At 42.2% G+C, this 21,993-nt stretch overlaps 1 protein-coding gene across 2 annotated transcripts in view; it reads right to left on the reverse strand.

Annotated features, from left to right (window-relative positions):
- Positions 1 to 5,117, reverse strand: part of FAM81A (family with sequence similarity 81 member A) — a 38,535-nt gene extending 33,418 nt beyond the window's left edge. The window contains exon 1 of one of the 2 annotated variants that reach the window (XM_074964754.1): positions 4,797 to 5,080. The gene's annotated coding sequence lies outside the window, so the exon portion shown is untranslated. Of the gene's footprint in view, positions 1 to 4,796 lie in introns of both variants that reach the window. The other variant, XM_074964753.1, reaches the window with a different exon arrangement.
- Positions 5,118 to 21,993: the final 16,876 nt, after the last annotated feature.

Consider the following 21,993-nt stretch of genomic DNA (forward strand, 5'->3'; position numbering starts at 1 on the left):
AACAATTGTCTGCTGTTGCTCTGATGGAGGGAGAGGTGACTGACAACATGGCTTACAGGGAATTAAAATCAAAGGGGGTGGCTTTACATCAAGGAGAAACAAAAACAACTGTCACACAGAATGTCCCCCTCAAGGATTGAACTCAAAACCTTGGGTTTAGCAGGCCAATGCTCAACCCACTGAGCTATCCGTTCCCCTGGTATTCCAGGTAGGACTGAATCTCCATTAAACTTTTCAAGGTGTGCCTGATAGACCTCACCAAAACAACTGTTGGCCCTTGATTTCATGGAGGGAGGGAGAGAGGGAGGGGGGAGCAAATGAATACAAAACAAATCTGGTCTATTTCTTGTTTTGATCCACTCCATCTATCTTTTACATCTTAGGCTGGCAGCAGATGGTGCAGTAGGACTGCTAGCCATCCTCATCTCCTGGCTGCTCAGCAGAAGACGGTACTATACGACTGCCAGCAGGACTAAAGAGAAGGACCTGGTCGAGTCACTCCTATTTATGTCCCTGTGCCTATGTCTGCCCAGGTGCTCCTGACTGACCTCACCGAGGCGGCATGATGATGATGATGGTTATCAGGCCTATTGCACCGTCTGCTGCCACAAGACAATGAGCTGCTGCTGTGTAACAATGCAGTACCGCATCTGCCAGCACCCAGGAGACGTACGGTGACAGTGAGCTGAGCAGGCTCCATGCTTGCCATGGTATGGCATCTGCACAGGTAACCCCGGAAGAAAGGCATGAAATGATTGTCTGCCATTGCTTTCATGGAGGGAGGGAGGGTGGGCCTGACGACATGTACCCAGAACCACCCGCAACAATGTTTTTGCCCCATTAGGCATTGGGATCTTAACCCAGAATTCCAATGGGTGGTGGAGACTGCGGGAACTGTGGGATAGCTACCCACAATGCAACGCTCTGGAAGTTGACGCTAGCCTCGGTACTGTGGAAGCACTCCGCCGAGTTAATGCACTTAGAAAATTTTGTGTGGGGACACACAATCAACTATATAAAAACGATTTCTAAAAAACCGACTTCTATAAATTCGACCTAATTTCATAGTGTAGACATAGTCTTAGGGTATGTCTACACTACTGCGGTAAGTCAACCTATGCTATGCAACTCCAGCTACGTGAATAACGTAGCTGGAGTTGATGTACCTTAGGTCAAGTTACCGTGGGGTATACACCATAGGGGGTCGACGGGAGAAAATCTCCAGTCGACTTACCTTACTCTTCTTGTCGGAGGGTAGAGTACAGGGGTTGACTGGAGAGCGATCTGCTGTCCATTCGGTGAGTCTTTACTAGACCCGCTAAATCGACCGCTGGTGGATCGATCTCAGAGTGTCAATCCCTGTGGTAGTGTAGACCTGCCCTAAGTGTCATTAAGACAATGGATTACTCATCTGAGGGCTATCCTCACAACAGTCTGTGAGGTAGGTTTGGTTAGCACTATTATCACAATTTTACAATTGGGGAAATTTAGCCAGTGAGGTTAAATGACTTGCCCAAAGAGGTCATACAGTGAATCAGTGGCAGAGCCTGGATCTGTGCTCATTCCCCCAGGTCAAACTGCATGTTAATGACCCTGATGCAGCAAACCATTTAAGCACAGCTTAATTTTAAATATGTGAATAATCTCATTGACTTCAGTGGAACTATCCTGATTTATATCACTAAGGACCTGGATATTGTCCCAAAAACAAGACAAATTTTAAACTATTTTAAAACATATAATTGACAGTATATTTTAAATGTGGTTTGTTTTTTTACCTCAGCTCACAATGGCTTCATCCTGCCATACTTTTGCATCTGTAACTCCCACTGAAGTCAGTGTCTGGATGCAGAAAGACTGCAGGATTAGTCACAGATGTACTTTCAAATACAAATTGTCCTAAAAGCCACCAAAGACACTGATTCGTCTGAAACAATATTTCCAAATATGAAATATTCAGCTATTTGTCATTTTTAATTTAAACACATCACTCCATGGACCAGTGCTTGTGCTAGGCCATTGCCGGCCCTAAGCAGAAATATTTCCTCCCCCCAAACATACACAACACAAACTAATAATTAATAGGGGGTTCCCTTAAGTTGCTCGGGGTCCTAACCAATTGTTTATTCTGCTTACACCTCATGCTAGCTCTGCAGTACATGCTCAGATCTCTCTGATGTTGAGACCTGACACACCTACAATGATATTTGAGGCAGTTATCTCATCCTGAATGATACTGGGGGCATGTCTACATTGCCCCGCAGTTCGGACTAGGAGTCTGAATGGTAGTGCACACCAAAATGCTGCGCTGTAACTCCTCTGTGTGGATTCTGCAGGTGTGAATTTAAAAGGTCCCCAGAGGAAATAGACCTATTAGATCTGGCACGTAACTGTTATTGTTTACAGAGAACTCATGACCGGTACATTCTTACTTGCAGCACCCACAAGGGGGAGTTACAGCACAGCATTTTGGTGCCCACAGCTATGCACACTCCCTTAGTCCGAACTGTGGGGCAATGTAGACATGCTCTTAGAGTTCTCACCACCTTCTTCACTGCCAGGCTTGCAATGGTTTAAATCTGTTGTCAGCTTTAAGCTCCATGCTATGATTTGTTTACTAGCTCTTCACTGTGGGCCAAGTTCTAACAGCCTTCCCCAGGCCAGAGCCCATGACAAAGCACTGGGGGGTATGTCTACACTGCAGTTAAACACCCACGGCTGGCCCATGTCAGTTGACACAGGGTCGTGGGGCTCAGGCTACAGAGCTGTGAAATTCTTGTGTGGGCATTCTCAGGACCCCACGAGAGGGGGAGGGTCCCAGACCCCAGGTTTCAGCCTGAGCCTGAACGTCTAGACCACAATTTTAGAATCCCGCAGCCTGAGCCAGCTGACACAGGCCAGCCACGGGTGTTTAATTCCATTGTAGACATACCCTGGGATTTTGCTCTACTACATACTGAATACGCACTGGGTAAGGACCCCAGGATTGGGCTTTGTGTGTCTAATGGGCAAGCCTCAGTAAAGGCCTGATCCAAAGCCCATTCAAGTCAATGGAAATACTCCCACTAACTTGATCAAGCCCTAAATTCCGCACTTTTTCAGAGACCAAGTCTCCAGCATCTTGTCCACCAGCATTCAAATTCCACGCAGCTCTCTGCAGTTCTGGAAGTGTATGTATGTCCTGTAAATAATAATAGCTACATGTCAGAACTAATAGTTATATTCCCTCTCTATGTATGTGTGTAATACCCATTAATGTTAACAGGTGTGCAGCAAAAGAAAAATGTAACTCTCAGGGTCAGATCCTGAGCTGGTGTAAATTGGCATAGTTCCACTGAACCTAATAGAGGTCCAGGCCCCAAATGTTTAACTTTTTAAGTCAGTAGTTATTTTAAATTAATTTTACTGTTTGATATATTAACTTAAAGCACAAGACAGTAATCAATATTATCAGATTTACAAGATTATTTCATGAGTTCTTTTCTGAATATTCTACATTTATCAAATTGCAGATACATGGATATCTCACAGCTATAAGTTCCATACCTGATTGCAAAGATACCCACTCACTTGAGGCCTACCACAACTTCTGTCTCATATGAACCTGGAGTACCTCACTGTTATTCCTGTAGATCATTGACATCAGAAACACAAAACTTGAAACTAAAGATAAAACTACATGCAAGAGTAAAGAAACAGACATACATAAATTCAGGTTTGATCCTGTTTTGTTGTGGCATACCTCTCCCTCTGCCACACACTGAAAGCACCCATTGCCCTGCACATTTGATTTCTGGGGGGATGAGAAGAAGGATGTTCTAATGATTTAGGCACTAGCTTAGGACTTGGGAGACTGGGCTCAATTTCCTGCTCTGCGATAGTTTTCCTGTGTGACCTTGAACAAGTCTCTTAGTTCTCTGTGCTTCAGATACCCATCTGTAAAATGGGTACAACAGCACGCTCAACCTCAGTGGGGTGTTGTGAGGGTAAATAGATTACAGATTTTGAGGTGCTCAGATTCTATGACAATGAGGGCCATACAAGTACCATACATATTCACAATGGAAGCAGTTCTGTTCTGTAGCTTTCATAACATTGAAATCTACCTAAGATACATACAATAGGATCTGAGCACCTCACAGTCTGTAATGGATTTATCTTCACAACACCCTTGTGAGGTAGGGAAGTGCTATTATCCCCATTTTAGAGTCAGGGAACTCAGGCACAGAGAAGCTAAGTGATTTGTCTTAAATCCACACAAGAAGTTGATGGCAGAGCAGGATTTGAAGGGCTTCCCAAGTCCTAGGCTAATGCCCAAACCATTGGATCATCCTTCCTGTCTCAAAACAGTCCAGGAATACCTTTGGAGGCGACAAGGTTGTGGCAAGGGGCCCTTTGGGAGGGCGTGGCAGGGATAAACTCAGGAATCACAATGTTGCACTGGAGCATTGCAACATACCAGGATGGTGTTTCGGAGTGAGCAGAAATGTTAGTGTCATGACTCAGTGTGAGGATGGGTCAAAAAACAAAAAGCCCATCACTTTGCTACATCAAACAAGTCCCTACACTACATACACTGCATTGCCACATTATGAAGTTTTACAGGTCCCCTAAAATGACTGCAGCATACGTCCATGAGGGATCATCTGAGAATATGGGGATGATTGTGGAAATGCTATGATGGGGAGGAAATTGACATAACAGCACAACACAAACATCACCATATTGTCATGCGACAGAGAGGGGCAAAGTTCAGACAGACTCTTAGTTGTATTAAAGCTCCTGTATTCACTCACCAGTGTTGGATTAGGGCAGGACATGGCTGCCCATCCTTCCCTTGCATCCTAGCAACCTCTCTGCTGGGTGTCTCTGCTCGGCTTTTTAATATGTTTTTACTTCTGGGATAGCTGTATGCAAAGATTCACAGATCGCAGCTAGACAGCCTGGATGTCCATCCGTCCCTTCCTGCTGCCAGTGGCAGCCAGGTCCTCTCCCTCTCCGCGGGGCCTGTTGCCACTAGGCCTGGTAGATGGGAAGAAAACGGCTGCTGAGAGTTGTTGCCAGGACGCTGTCTCCATAGAAACCTGCAGCTCAATCAGAGGGAGCCAGGGTTCTCCTAATAAACAGAGAGCGAGAGAGAGAGACTTATTTATAGGAGGCAAATATTCACACTCCATCCAACAACCAGAACAAATCCCTTCTTATCACCATTTCCTCACAATCTATTTCATAGCAGTGTCAACGCCTTGCAGAACAGGGAGGGGAAAGACACAGCAAATAAAAACCTTATTCCATATGTTACAGCATGAATGACTAATGGTGACAGATTCTAGCACAGTATTGGGCCAAGTATAAATGCAGTGGCTCTGGATAGCTTGCATTCTGTTCAATACAGTCCGCTGAAGCCCCTGCTCTAGTCAATCTCTTGCTTGAGAAAGGTGATCGATTTAATTGGAGTTACTCTGAATTCCTAATGGTATCAACAAGATGAGAATCTGGACTATAAGGGATTTTTCCCCACAGTGTATGGAAAATCCTGGTAGAATACAGGGCTGTCAAACTGTGCCAATTTGAATCAGTGAGAAGTTAAAAACAATTACTTATATTTTCTGTTGGTCTCAAAGCCAGTGTACTATTTTGTGCCTGTAAAAAGTAAGAGTGTGTGTGTGTGTGTGTTAGAGCCCATGAAGCGTGCATTGACCTACATTTGCATGCACAAATCATATATATAAGCTAGGGGAAAGAGTAGCCAGCAAAAATGGTGAACATTGGGTCTGCTTCTGCTCTCATGCTGGTGTGAGTCTATTGACTTCATTAGAGTTACAGTGGTACAAACCAAAAGTAAGTAAAATCAGATCTGTTGCAGCAATCCCAAAAGTAGAGCCTAAGCTACATTTGCCTTTGGCTGAAATAGATATCAAATCCCACTACTGCTGCCAACACAAATCATCACAGTGCTAACCATCTGGTATGTCTGAAGGTTAAATAGCATCCTGACATGCACATACTTTTAAATAAAAGCAACTAAGGGTTTGAACCTATAGGGCATTGATTGCCCTCTGTTTATATTAAAGTCAACTGCACCTCAGAGAATCAAGTCTGAAATGAAACAGTAACTCATTTCTGACCATCATTGGACCTAATTACAAATTTATTCCCTGATCCTGACACAATAGAACATGCTTACTTTATGCATCTGAGTAGTCCTCTTGATTTCAAAAGGACTACTCAGGTACCTAAAGTCAAGATGTTAGAGAGCTTATTCCTTCACTCTCCCACTTCCCTGGTCCTTCTCGCATGAACAGAGAGCAACAATACCCGAAGTCCGAAGGTGCAAACAATTCGATGTTTATTGGGGTGAACTTCCAGCAAGCTTAAATACAAGTTCCTTTTTCCTTATTTTCGAATCCCAACTTACTTCCTGTTTGCCCCTAATTTATATAGTAATATTCTTAGCTATACCTTAACCAATCATTCTACTGAAATTTAACTAACCAATCCTAACATATTGTAACATGATTAGCTAACCAATTATATCTCACCACCTTAATTAGATTACACCCAGCAAAATTAATTATACAGCAGACAGAAACAATCACAGAACCAGACAGAGATTATACAGACAAACAATAGCAAAGTGGGAACTATAATGACAAAACAATCCAGAAGTGAGGATTTCACATCCCAGCTATTGATAAGTGAGTTCTTGCCAGACAGGATGCTATCAAACTAAGTTTCCTTTTACATTTTCTAGGCACTTCCCTTTCTCTGGAGGTGATAGGAATACAATCCTGTCCTGATAGTGCCTGACAGCCCAATAGCACCTTATTTCAATGTGACTAGTTTGGAATGTGAGGATGTGACTGTTCGCTTCCTAGCTTATGGCTGCCTCTGCTGCTTAGCCAAAGGCCTTAGCCTAAGAACAGTGCCTCAAACGGTCACAGTAAGAGAAGGCCCTTACACCAGCAGACAGTGATTTTGATTCTTTCTTTTATACCTCTAGAACTAGCCAAGTGATAAGAATACCCCTAAATTCTTAAAGTACAGGCCTTTGCAGACAGGCCTGAATATCTATATCCTAACACCTAAAGTTACTCGTGTATATCATTATTTCCAGGATTGGGGTTTAAGGGTGTCAAATGTACAAGTAAAATTGACTTGTTTGCTTCTTCTTTTTCCAAAGAGTATGTGAGGGAGTGAGTGCCTGTGTATGTGAACAAAAATAAGGGGCAAATATTGCATCCGTTGTGCAACTAAATTCCCATTTATTTGATGACTCCACTAATTTTCAAGAGTTTCTGGTATGCAAATAATGCAGGGCACTATAGTTATAGCAATACATACATGGTATCTCTATTAGTCTTCTCAAGCCTCTATCAACCTGGCCATCTCTGGTCCCACTACCATCCAGAGCCAAAGGGCCTCTGTACTTTGTGTTAGACCAACAGCTCCACCATCCCTTTTGATTATGGTATGATTTTGCTCATGAGGCTGGTCAAGCATGACTGCAGAGAAAACATGTTGTGTCTTGCAAACTGATGTTTCCTTTTAGGAACTCTCTAGCTGTGTCTGGATGCACTGTGTGAAGGCTTATCTTATCTTGGAGGTGAACAGGCACCCAACGAACATAATTACTGTGATCTAACACAAAGAACCAGGGTGAGAGCTTTCCAAGGCATTCATTGTAGAGAGCAAAGTTTGCCTGGCACATTTACAGCACATAGGTCAATACAAGAAGATCCAAATTAAGTGTGGTATGCCAGAAGTGGAACACTGGGTTTTCTAATTTTCACTTGTCACACCATTTATACCTCATGAGGGCCTCATCTTCCCTGAGACATTGGGTATATGGTATGTGTGCATTTTGGAGCAAGATGCACAGACTTTTTTGGCAGTTACTCGATGGGCATGCCTAGTATGTATGACATGAGACTCTTTCAAGAAGTCAGCCATTCCTAGGGAGGCCACTTTGGCCTGAACAAAGGCTCCCATTCATTCACTATCTTCTAGCCAATCTCCAATTAAACTTGCCATTTCCAGATGACCACATAATGACAGATTTGTCCTCACCATACCCAGCAAGCCAGGTCCACTGTATCTGTTTGGGTATGATGAGAAGGGGTTAGTTCTCAGTGATCACTGTCACTTGACATGGATTTAGGTGGAGTACAGTGTTCCTTATCACATCCATGACATGATGAATCATTGCCACAGACTTCGAGTCATCTGGAAAGACGGGAAGAAGCGCATTGATGACTGGAGCGAAGTCTGGCACTGGATTTTTGCTGGCATGGTAAGTTGCCCAGGAAATGCGTTCATCTCCATTGAAGGTATCCAGACTTGCTGCTTGCTTAACTTGTTCAAGCCACCTGCATTCTTCCTGCAGGGCTTGGGTAATCAGTCTTGATTTCAACATTTGCGGCAGGGATGGGAGTATTCATTTTCTTAAGATCATTGGAGGGACAATTGTGTAAGACTCAGAAAGTGATGATAAAATCTCCTTCACTGATACTACAGTCTCACAGTCAAGGATGGAAATTCCATGGACATCTCCCTCCACTTAAGTACTGGGAGGCTGAAGAAAGTGGTATCCTAGTTTTGTGGAAGGAGTCTGTTGCTGTGGTGAGGCTGGGATTGTGGTTTGTGATGTCTACAGCCACAGTAGTGAACAATACATCACAAAGCTTTGGAGGACAGACTACATTCTCAACCTCCAAGTGTTGGCATGCTCTGTTTGCTGGTAGAGATGGCCAACACTCTGTCATAGGAGATGGCCAATCCAAACTTAAAGGTATCTGGTAGCTCACTTTTTCATGTCTGTGCATGAAGTGTCAAACCAACATAGATAGGTAAATGCATTTCTCATGCTCTGTTGTGGTACAAACTTTCTGTTCCTTCATGGTAACAGATATTTCTGTTGTACTTCAACAGCTGTCCCAAAGTAAAGGTAGCTGGATGAATGGAAACTTGCTCTGAGTGAGGTTTAATGTTTGGACCATCCAATACCATGGACATCAGTGCCAACAGTGACTTGGGAACAGATTTTTCTTGGCATCCTGGGTCAAATGATCCATGAAATTCTGTTTTCATTTGAGTCATTGTTGCTGTTTGGGATAGGTGAAGAGCTTCTTCCTCACAGTCTTCCTCACATGCTTTTTGGAGTGCGTATCCAATATCCTGGTTGAAGGCAAGAAGCACGTCATGTGTGCTTGGAGATCTGGAGTAGTGAAATGATGTGGGATTTTAATTCAGTGCTGTGAATGTGCCCTGCCAGTGTCATTCCCAGCTGTTCTAGTCTAGCAGTATAGAGCCTTGTGAGGTCTGCTAGTTTAAAGAATGGAGCCACGTCTTCATTCAGTCTTGTCTCTTCAATGTATGCTATCAGTTCAGCAAAGGCAATGCCACGTGACATCTTCTCTGTGTTGATTTGCTCAGTTTTCTTCTCCCTGGCTTTGTTGCAGAGACACCAAACATCCTACATGATACTTTGCCTCTTGGACCTCTAAATCCCCTCTACTTAGTTTTGCAAGCAAGGGCTGGTTTTGCAGATGAAGTGCACTCTTGTGGACTCTACTATCAATGCTGAGGGTAGAAGTTTCATGGAGGTCTTCTGATGGTAAGCTCATTTCACAAATAAAGCACACTTCTTTTTCTGGAGGCCCTTTGTGTTCATCACTTAAACGTGTGTATTTCCTCTGCAGTTCGCCAAGGTGATCCATAGCTTACTCAGTTCTTTTTTTTTTCCTCCTCAGTTCTTTTAAATTTGGTCCTGTTAAACTTGATGTAGCAAGATTTGTGCTGTCCATTGTTCTTATTCAAACTCTTTTTAATACCATTACCATCATCTAGTTTGCATATGTTTATGAATATGGGAAGTGCATTCACTTTATGGAAATGTCTGCTATTTTCTGTTAGAGTTCGATAGCCAGATCCAACATGCTCTCTTTTCAGTTCTGCTGGATTAACTAACTCTGCACCTGTGTCTTCCTGACAAAGTACACACTTCAGTCAGTAGAGGAATGGGATGTCTGTGTTGATGGACCTGGATCTTGAACAAGTTTGTGTCTTTTTGAGATGGGTGAAGCACTAGTACTAGCCAATGGTAATCTAATATTTTTTGCTACTGTGTACAGCTAATATTACTCAATCACCAAGCAGCTTTCACACAACCAAAGTAGCATCTGAAAGAAAAAGAGAAGAATACACTGGCAATCAAAATTAGTACAAAATGTTTCCTTACAGCAATTTTAAGATCATGCTGAAGCAAAACCAAGAATACATCCCTTGTGTGTCCAACTGCAAAACAACGTAATTTGCCAATAATGACAATGATGTTAAAATGGCTGCCACAGCCAACATGGCATGAGCTGGTGATATCTCCATATCTGAACATCTTTATTAGGTCATGCTCTGAGACAAATTTCATGCTTTTACATAAAATGCACAATTCCAATCTTTTTTTTTTTTTTTTTTGGCCACAGATCTGATCAGCTAAATATATAGGGGCAAAATTCAACCTTTGGAGGGTCCCACATGCCCCAGAAGCCCCATAGTAGCCTTCCACAAGGGTCACAGGAGTAGCCATCCTCCCCAACACCCACTTGTTTGCTTTATTATTCAGGCTTGGTACAGGGAGATGCATATTTAAAACTAAATGTATATTCAAGGCATTTTTAGTTTAAAAGAACATTCTTCTTAGTTTTTGTACTCTTCTTAGAATCATGACTTACCATTAAAATATATTTCCACATTGGTTTTCTTGTGTTCTTTCTGACACACAATGCTCCCCCCAATCTTTGTAACAGAATTTAAACTTAACATGGTTATTGAATTCACTTCTTCTTTAGTGCACCAACATCTTCAAAGCACTTGGTGTTTGTCAATTAACTGCTGCTGCAGAGGGAGCACCAGAGGACAAACTGTTTTTGTGGAAGACCAATTAAAATATTGCATATTTTTATTGTGTATTTATTTATTTATTTATACTACTTCCTACTGATAAGGTTCATGGTCCTGCAGTCCTGACTTAGGTGAATATCTAATTCAGTTCAGTCAAGAGTTTCCCCTAAATAACAGGCCCAAAGAAGTAGTTTGTGGGGACTTTGTTTGTTTATTTAAGAGGGAAAATGAAGAGGACGTTCTCCACCATCTTAGAATAATCTTAACCTAGGTCAGAGCTGGAGCATACACAATGATATTGCTTTTAAAAAAGTGTCTAAATAAATGCAAAGCAATTGACCACATTTAAAGATCATTTTCCAGTACAGGTTGAACCTCTCTAGTCCGGCTCCCTTGGAACCTGACTGGTGCCGAACCAAAAAATTTGCCAAACCACGGGAAGTCAATATTGTAGCAAGCGGGGTCTCTTTTTATTTTTATCTCACTGAGACAAATAAACGGAACGTTTGCAATGCCACCCAGCCAAGGTTTACCAGCTCTCTTCATAACAAAGTGTTAGTGTTGTTACACAATTTTACTGTATTGGCACAAGGAAATAAGTAGGTAAAGTATAAAAAAAAAAAAAAAAAATCATGCCGGACCACGGATGTTGCTGGACCAGAGAGTGCTGGACTAGAGAGGTTCAGCGTGTAATTGTTTAGGGCTTTTTATTTTTTTGTTGGTCATATCATATTAGAAATTAGAAAGACAATTGTTTTCCTTTGACATTGTGAAAATATTGATTTTTTTTGTCTGAGTGGAAATTAGCTCATTAAACAACTCCACCTTATAAAGAATGCTACCTTGCCAAACATCATTGTTGTTGTACTTGTAACCATATTTGTTGATGTTGCCAACAGAGACCATGAAATTATGTGCTCCCACAATATTTTTATTTTCTGATAATGAAGAGATAGATTGCATTCTTAAAAGATAAATTTAGCAACTTTCCCTGTTCAGATCGATAACAAACAATAATAACCACTAATGAAACAGTACTGACCAAACATTTCAGTCAGAAGCGAAGACTCATTTTAAATAGTGGCAATATAGGTACAATTTTTAGCTTAAAAAGTTTGAATTGATATTCATGAATGTTTCCACTGAGGACAAAAGGGCAAATTGTATTCTTATTTACTTTGGAGTGACTCAGGTTCACACCATGGAAATCAATGGAGTTGCTTGAGTTTTATACCAGTGTAAGTAAATGGAATTCTGCAACAAATCCAGTAAAATTTCTGTAAATGGAATTCTGCAACAAATTTCAATGGGAGCAGGAAAGAGCTCTCTGGGCCTAAGTTTGAGATATCCCTTAATCAAGTCCAAAGTCTCTGTAAGTGGAGATCCATGTGATTATGCTCTCAGTTATACCATGTATAGCCAGAGGAACTCAATTGACTTTGTTATTATTATTACTACTTATTGTTCCAGTAACATCCAAAGGCCCTATTTTGCTAGGCAAATATAAATGCATAGGTAGGAATGTTAAAGCTAAGCATGTGTTTAAGCATGCTTCCTGAATAGGTGTGCTTTCCTTCAAGGCCAATAGTATGGAGTAGGGGATGAAGGTGTCAGATTCAGAGGATGACAGTAATAAGGTCACATGGTTACATTGATTTATAATGTGGAAAACCTGATTGTTCCAATCATTTACATGTTTTTTAAATGTACTACATTTACATCTACACTACATTTATTCCTGTGTAACTGAAAGTAGAATTTAGCCATCTGTTTGTTAGCAAAACAAGTTTAAGGGTATTATAGTATATAATTATTCTTTGAAAAGCAAAATCAAGCAAAAAATATCATCTAAAGTTTGCCTGATTTATACCTTTTTTTCTCTATGATATAATGTATACATCTAAGAAATACCTAAGTGTGTGGTTTACAAACTGTAACTCTTACATTTTTGTTAATGATTCTAAGCCCTATTTTAGCAGTTTTCAAGCATTTGAATATTAACAAAATGAGTCTAATTAATAAAACACAAAGCTGTGGTCTGCATAGTGGAAAATTTGTTCTAAATATATTTCAGGAACTTCTAACAAAAAAGCAGCAGTGCATTATTTTTTTTTACTGTCAGCTTTTACCAATTAAAAAGCAGACAGAGCAGTGCCTATGTCATGAAAACTTCAAATCTTTTCCAGATTCACAGAGTTCCTATAAGAATGTTATCCTTTGAAACTTCAGTACATTTTGAGATTGAAGGTAAAGTGAAAGTTGTATTCTGTAAGGTTTTCAAACATTTAGAAATATTTTCTTGGCAAAAACAGTTAAAGCCCTAGATATTTCAGGCTCGATCCTGTTCAGTATTTACCATCCTCGCACTTTTCTAGAAGAGCAGTTAAACATGTGCTTAACATTAAGTCAATGAGACTACTCATGCACTTAAAGTTAAGCTCATGCTTAAGTGTTTTGTTGGATCAGGGCAACCGCACTTAGCACCTGGTAGGTACCAACCCCACAGTGTTTAAGTCAAGAAAAAAGAAAAGGAGTATTTGTGGCACCTTAGAGACTAACCAATTTATTTGAGCATGAGCTTTCGTGAGCTACAGCTCACTTCATCGGATGCATACTGTGGAAACTGCAGAAGACATTATATACACAGAGACCATGAAACAATATCTCCTCCCACCCCACTCTCCTGCTGGTAATAGCTTATCTAAAGTGATCATCAAGTTGGGCCATTTCCAGCACAAATCAAGGTTTTCTCACCCTCCGCCCCCCACCACACAAACTCACTCTCCTGCTGGTAATAGCCCATCCAAAGTGACCACTCTCTTCCAAGAAAATGTCCACTTCAAAGTGGACACACAAAGTGACCACTTCAAGTCAAGAAAATGTCTCTTGTATAGTCAGATCACATTATTTCATGGGGGGTATATGAAATACAGATTTGTATGATAATGTATAGGGATGTAAATTCACTTTTGAATCCTGCTTTCACACGTTCATTTTCATAGGAAAACACTCCTTTCCTCCATGGTGTTATGGTCAGTTCTGTAAAGACACTATCAGCTAGGTTTTGTTATATTCATTTATCAACATTTTAAAAAAAATCAAGTGTGACAGAGCACCTTTAAAGTAGTATATCCTGTATTATTTGTTTTAAATTTCCTTATAAACCTCTATAAAAGGTTTTCTGCTGTCCTGGTGATAGTTCTGAAGGTTTTATAGACATCAGTTGACCCGTGATGTGAAACTCACTGCTGCAGTTTTCTTTTTTTTTACAGTGCAAGCCCAGGGTTAGTGGGACTCGAATCAGTGGATCCTGGGTTTGTAAGCCCATAGTTTGAGCATCCACACACATTCTAAACCTAGAGTCACCAATTTCTGGACCTGAGCACCAAACCTGGGTTCCAGCGTCCACACTGCAGTACACAGACCCGAGTGAAACCATCATATCCCAGGCTTCCTAGCACCCCCCTCACCTGTCACCACTCTGGTTCATTGTGCAGTTTAAGAAAACTTGACTATCACCTCCCTCATTACAGACAGTTGTCGCAGTCTCCCAATTCATCCTGCCGAGCCATCTTTTAGGTCTGCGTGCTCCCAGCATCCAGAGCCAGAAACATGGAGGAATGACCATGACAGTCTATACCTTGGGAGAGCATACTGTAACCCCCATAGTCCTCATTTTCATATAATCGTGATCTTACATATAAAGCATGCCTTGTAAAGTATGGTTATGATCTGCTGAAAGTCCTTTCTCTATCCATAGATGTGTATCATTAATGCATATGCATTTATGAGAATTGTGTTGTATGGTGTCATAAATAGAAAGGGAAGGGTAAACCCCTTTAAAATCCCTCCTGGCCAGAGGAAATCTCCTCTCACCTGTAAAGGGTTAAGAAGCTAAAGGTAACCTCGCTGGCACCTGACCAAAATGACCAATGAGGAGACAAGATACTTTCAAAAGCTGGTAGGAGGGAGAGAAACAAAGGGTTTGTGGGTCTGTCTACATTTTGTCTTTGCCGGAGATAGACCAGGAATGAAGCCTTAGAACTTTTAGTAAGTAATCTAGCTAGGTATGTGTTAGATTATGATTTCTTTAAATGGCTGAGAAAAGAATTGTGCTGAATAGAATAACTATTTCTGTCTGTGTATCTTTTTTGTAACTTAAGGTTTTTGCCTAGAGGGGTTCTCTATGTTTTGAATCTAATTACCCTGTAAGGTATTTACCATCCTGATTTTACAGGGGGGATTTCTTATTTCTAATTACTTCTATTTTTATTAAAAGTCTTCTTGTAAGAAAACTGAATGCTTTTTCATTGTTCTCAGATCCAGGGGTTTGGGTCTGTGGTCACCTATGCAAATTGGTGAGGCTTTTTATCCAACATTTCCCTGGAAAGGGGGGGGTGCAAGTGTTGGGAGGATTGTTCATTGTTCTTAAGATCCAAGGGTCTGGGTCTGTAGTCACCTAGGCAAATTGGTGAGGCTTTTTATCAAACCTTGTCCAGGAAGTGGGGTGCAAGGTTTTTGGGAAGTATTTTGGGGGGAAAGACGTGTCCAAACAGCTCTTCCCCAGTAACCAGTATTTGTTTGGTGGTGGTAGCGGCCAATCCAAGGACAAAAGGGTGGAATATTTTGTACCTTGGGGAAGTTTTGACCTAAGCTGGTAAAGATAAGCTTAGGAGGTTTTTCATGCAGGTCCCCACATCTGTACCCTAGAGTTCAGAGTGGGGGAGGAACCTTGAGTTTTATAGACATCAGTTGACCCGTGATGTGAAACTCACTGCTGCAGTTTTCTTTTTTTTTTTACAGTGGAAGCCCAGGGTTAGTGGGACTCAAATCAGTGGATCCTGGGTTTGTAAGCCCATAGTTTGAGCATCCACACACATTCTAAACCTAGAGTCACCAATTTCTGGACCTGAGCACCAAACCTGGGTTCCAGCGTCCACACTGCAGTACACAGACCCGAGTGAAACCATCATATCCCAGGCTTCCTAGCACCCCCCTCACCTGTCACCACTTTGGTTCATTGTGCAGTTTAAGAAAACTTGACTATCACCTCCCTCATTACAGACAGTTGTCGCAGTCTCCCAATTCATCCTGCCGAGCCATCTTTTAGGTCTGCGTGCTCCCAGCATCCAGAGCCAGAAACATGGAGGAATGACCATGACAGTCTATACCTTGGGAGAGCATACTGTAACCCCCATATTCCTCATTTTCATATAATCGTGATCTTACATATAAAGCATGCCTTGTAAAGTATGGTTATGATCTGCTGAAAGTCCTTTCTCTATCCATAGATGTGTATCATTAATGCATATGCATTTATGAGAATTGTGTTGTATGGTGATCACTAAAACATGCTGTAAGTTGCGGGATCATGTAAGGACAGGATTTTATAATTGTACTATAAAAATTGATGTAAACTTTGAATTAATTCTTCCAGCCACCCTTTTTGAACAACAGAAAGGAATGACCGTCTGAGACTGGGATCTTGTTTCCTATATGCATTATAAACTTCCCTCTAGTCATTTCTTTGGTTTAAGGTTTAGTGAGTAAAACACAGGATCTTGTATTGTGTCTATGTTAATTAGATTAAAGGAATGTTAGTTCTGAGCCACAATGTAAACTGTTTTGACCACAAGATTTAGTGAAGTTTAATTTACAGTGTATTCTGCTGAATATAAAATACTGCTGTCTTCTCTGTGAGAGATTGTTTGTGTGAATGAGGAATGCATGCAGCAGGAAAAGATAAGGTGTGAAAGCCATCACAAATGTCCAGATGGTCAAGAAAAAGTGAGATACTTGGAAACACCAGGAGACAATCAGAAAACATCCATTGTATCGATGCTAAACATGTTAGCAGCATTGACGGCCTCAGAGGTGAGGCAACCACTCCCAAAAGGCGTCAACAAATAGGAGATAACGATGGGAAGCCCGACAATAACCATCAAATGATAACAGTGGAAAACCCCAAGATTACCATCACTAAGGACTAATGATTACAGGATGACGTTGCAAAATGCATGGACTCAAATAGGAATTTACAACTATAAAGCTGGGGTGTTCTGCCATGAAACTCTGGGTTCAGTCCTGCAAAGCCTTGGATCGTGACCAACAGAGCCCAGCTCCTTACTCGTGCTCAGTCTAACTGACCATTAGATTGTCTTGAGCTACAACAGACTGGTAACTATAAAGACCATCTGCAGGATGTGTGTGTGTGTGTGTGTGTGTCTCTCTCTGAAAAGCATATGCTAACTGTGGTATTCTCAATAAATATGGCGTATATAAAAGATCCCGTGTGCTTTGTATAGCATAACAATCAGCCAGATATTATCTCCCCAGAGGCAACAGCAAGGTAACCAAGGTCCAGGCAGGGTGTCAAACAACTCATCAACAGCCATTGTCCAGCAAGGGAACAACAATGCAATGACTCACCTGCATGAGGCCACACCAGGGGAATTGCTCAACCTTGCTTGGAGAGACTCAGCAATGCCCCCAGACATGCCTGGACTTGTGCTCCCCAAGCACATGGACTGAGAGTATAAAGCAGGCACAGTGGACACGTACTTGGCCCTTCTCCTGCCCCCACCTTTGCTGCAAGCAACTAAGACACTGAGAAGAAGACAAGACTCCAACAGAGGAGATTGACCCAGGTTTAAGGAACAAACCTGTATATTAAGGACTGCAATATCCAGCGGGGTGAGGAAAAACTGCTTAATCTAGATGTTGCCCAGTCTAATAGGGTTGAGAGTTTAGACTGCGTGCTTATATATATTTTATTTTATTGTGGTAACCACTCTGACTTTCTGCATATCACTTAAAAACAAAATATCTCTGTCGTTAATAAATTTGTTTGTACTATCTGAAGCAGTGCATTTGGTTTGAAGCATGTCAGAGACTCCCCTTGGGATAACAAGCCTGGTACATATCAATTTCTTTGGTAAATTGACGAACTCGTATAAGCTTGCAGCATCCTGCGGGCATAACTGGACACTGAAAGACGGAGGTTCCTAGGGTTGTGTCTGGGACCGGAGACATTGGCTAGTGTCATTCAGTTGCACAATCCCAGCTTACATGTCAGAGCAGCTCACATGTCAGAGGCTGTGCGTGAACCTGCCCAGGAGTAGGGGTTCTCACAGCAGAGCAGGGTAAGGCTGGCTCCCAGAGTCAGGGATTGGAGTAGCCTATCAGATCACCAGTCCGGATAACACCAGGGGAATGTCACAGTGACCATTTGAAGAATTTCTCTTGCTTAGGCTTTCACGAAACAGGCAGAGCATCCATGAGATGCTGGTGGACATTCCAGCAGCATTTTCTGACATACTATAGACCTACTTGTGACATTCCCCTCTGGTGTTGTCTGGACCACTGATTTGCTACCGTGGGTCACACTGAAAGGTGAACTGTCAGGCTGGAAGGTTACTAGTGGAGTTCCTTAGGGATTGGTTTTGGGACCAATCTTATTTAATATTTTTATTACTGACCTTGGCACCAAAAGTGGGAATGTGTTAATAAAGTTTGTGGAGGACACGAAGCTGGGAGGTACTGCCAATACAGAGAGGGACCGGGATATCATACAGGAAGATCTGGATGACCTTGTAAACTGGAGTAATAGTAATAGGATGAAATTTAATAGTGAAAAGTGCAAGGTCATGCATTTAGGGATTAACAACAAGAATTTTTGTTATAAACTGGGGACGCATCACTTGGAAGTAACAGAGGAGGAGAAGGACCTCGGAGTATTGGTTGATCACAGGATGACTATGAGCTGCCAATGTGATATGGCCGTGAAAAAAGCTAATGTGGTCTTGGGATGCATAGGTGAGGTATTTCCAGTAGAGATAAGGAGGTGTTAGTACTGTTATACAAGGCACTGGTGAGACGTCATCTGGAATATTGTGTGCAGGTTCTGGTCTCCCATGCTTAAGAAGGATGAATTCAAACTGGAACAGGTACAGAGACGGCTACTAGGATGATCTGAGGAATGGAAAACCTGTCTTATGAAAGGAGACTCAAAGAGCTTGGCTTGTTTAGCCTAACCAAAAGAAGGGTGAGGGGAGATATGATTGCTCTCTATAAATATATCAGAGGGATAAATACCAGGGAGGGAGAGGAATTATTTAAGCTCAGTACCAACGTGGACACAAGAACAAATGGATATAAACTGGCCATCAGGAAGTTTAGACTTGAAATTAGATGAAGGTTTCTAACCATCAGAGGAGTGAAGTTCTGGAATAGGCTTCGAAGGGGAGCAGTGGAGGCAAAAGACATATCTGGCTTCAAGACTAAGCTTGATAAGTTTATGGAGGGGATGGTATGATGGGATAGCCTAATTTTGGCAATTAATTGATCTTTGACTATTAGCGATAAATATGCCCAATGGCCTGTGATGGGATGTTAGATGGGGTGGGATCTGAGTTACTACAGAGAATTCTTTCCTGTGTGTCTGGCTGATGAGTCTTGCCCACATGCTCAGTAGCTGATTGCCATATTTGGGATCGGGAAGGAATTTTCCTCCAGGGCAGATTGGCAGAGGCCCTGAGTGTTTTTGGCCATCCTCTGCAGCGTGGGGCACGGGTCACTTGCTGGAGGATTCTCTGTGCCTTGAAGTCTTTAAACCACAATTTGAGGACTTCAGTAGCACAGACATAGGTTAAGGGTTTGTTACAGGAGTGGGTGGGTGAGATTCTGTGGCCTGCGTTGTGCAGGAGGTCAGACTAGATGATCACAATGGTCCCTTCTGACCTTAAAGTCTATGATTCTATAGCGCTCTAACTTGCTGGCTCAGGGGTGTGAAAAATCACCGAGTATCCATTGTTCCTGTGAGGCTGGGCTAGGTTTGTCCCATCCATGCCCTAACGAGGTGTGAACTGCCTCTCTGTTCTTGGAGAGTTTTTGCATGGGCTTGCTTTAAGCCACGAGGATACATTTTCAGCCTCATAACTATATACATGAAATTATAACCTATAACCTTACAATAAAATTACTGTAACAATTACTGTAACACCACTAGAACCATGCTCAGTGCATTATGAGCCTTCCAAAGACACCCAACATGACAAACTTTGCATTGGATACCACACAGTCATTTTATAAAGATGAACCTGGGGGTGTAGGGTGTTTCCCCGGGGTACAGAGCGTCACACAACTGAAGACTCGTATTGGCTGATGCTGCTCACAACTCTTAGTATAGCTGCTGATATGGCCTATCTAGATCAGGGCTTCTGGAGCAGGGTCACAAGCACAGACTGGTGGATCACATCATCATAAGGACCTGGTATGACCAGCAGTGGGTCCAGAATTGTCACATGAAGAAAGCTACACTTCTGAAGCTTTGAGAGCAACTTTCAATCGGAAAGTATGCCTATCACAGCTGGGGCAGTATGCACCCAGAGAACACAAATCAGGGTGCTCTGTGCTCCCACATTATGGACTTGCATGGGCCAATCAAAGTTCGATAATAGTATTGTGATGTTATTGACATGAACTGTGACCATATAGATCATTGTTGCAACCAGACTCCTATAGTTGCACCAGGTCTTGTACAGAGGAGGTCATGTGGGGTGTCTATGGAAAGGTTGTAGTTTGCTGGTTATGATTATGCTGTCTGTATGTGTGCATCATTTATACCCTGTATAAACTTTATACAGAGTAAAATGAATTTATTCTGGGTTTAGGCTCCCAGAAAGACTGAATACTGGGTGCTGGGAAAGTCCCTGTTAACTAAGAAGCCCCTGAGCTGAGTTGAACTCAGTTTCAGTGAACTGCAGAGAGGTGTCGCCCAACCCCTAGGTCTGTGCTGAAGCAGATTGAAGTGTCTAATTCAGCAAGACAGGAGTGGAGGGAAGCCTCTTCTGGCAGGGGGGTTTGTTCTCACTCGTATCCCAGCACATCTAGTGACAGTCTTGAGGGAGTTTCTGCAACCCAACCTGTCACAGTGGCGTAGTCGGCAGGATCTATGCACAGCTGATTGCTTTGAGACGCTGGTAGTGATTTTAAGTGAGTTTTGGGTGTGGTGGCTGGAGAACAGACAGAGTGGTTACTGGTTTGTTATTTTCTGTTTGTTTATTTTGGGTGAAGGAAATAAGCACGAGAAAGCAGGAAAATGACGACCAGTGAGGCAGCTACAAACTAGAGCTGGCCAGACTGGAAGCAGAAGAGAAGGCAAAGGACCGGGAGTTTCAAATGAGGCTCAAAGAAGCAGAGGCAGCCAGGGAGGAAGCTGCTCACAAAACAGCCATGGAAGCCCAGAGGTTAGCCCAACAAGCTGTTCAAGAAGAGAGGCAGCTAGCTCTAGAGTTAACAGACAGAGAAATACAGGCCCAGATTGAGACCCAGAAGCATGAACTGACTGTAAAGGAGTGGAAGAGACAGAACCCTTCAGCAGCTGGCTCCACTTCCCCCAAAATCCATAAATGGGAACGGTTATGTCCACAGTATGATGAATCCAGTGATATGGCTGAATATTTAATCCCCTTTGACAGACTGTGCACCCTCCATGCGATTCCTGAAGATCAAAAGATGACCACATTGGTAGCAAAATTGACTGGGAGAGCTCTAGACACATTCAATAAGATGCCAGTTGATGATGCTCCAAACTATGGTAAATTTAAGGAACTGGTTTTGAAACAGTTTCAGATTACACCTGAAACCTACAGGGTTAAATTCAGGAGTCTTAAGAGGGGATCTGGATTGAGTAATATGGTTTATGTAAATTAAATGAGAGATTTGTTAGATAAGTGGGTGAGGGGAAAAGGCATTACAAGCTGGGAAGAAATGTGTGATTTGGTTACTCAGGAACAATTCCTGCATGTGCACAGTGATGATGTAAAACAGTATTTGTAGGACAAAAAGGTGAATGCAGTGGGAAAATTAGCTGGGTTTGCAGATGCTTACGAGTAGTCACCAGCTGCAATTAAACATAAACCAGCGGGGTACAGGGTTGGGGGAAAGCAGAATCACCATTTTACCCCTGGGAAAAAGGAGGCTGGGTGTTCACCTCCCCATCCCCCTGTTACTCATCCCCAATCTCCTGTACAAGCAGAGGAGCCCAAGAGGTGCTATCATTGTAAATCCACTGAGCACCTGAGGAATAAATGT

This window comes from Natator depressus, chromosome 10 (genome assembly GCF_965152275.1).
Source record: "Natator depressus isolate rNatDep1 chromosome 10, rNatDep2.hap1, whole genome shotgun sequence".
NCBI classification, from domain to species: Eukaryota; Metazoa; Chordata; order Testudines; family Cheloniidae; genus Natator; species Natator depressus.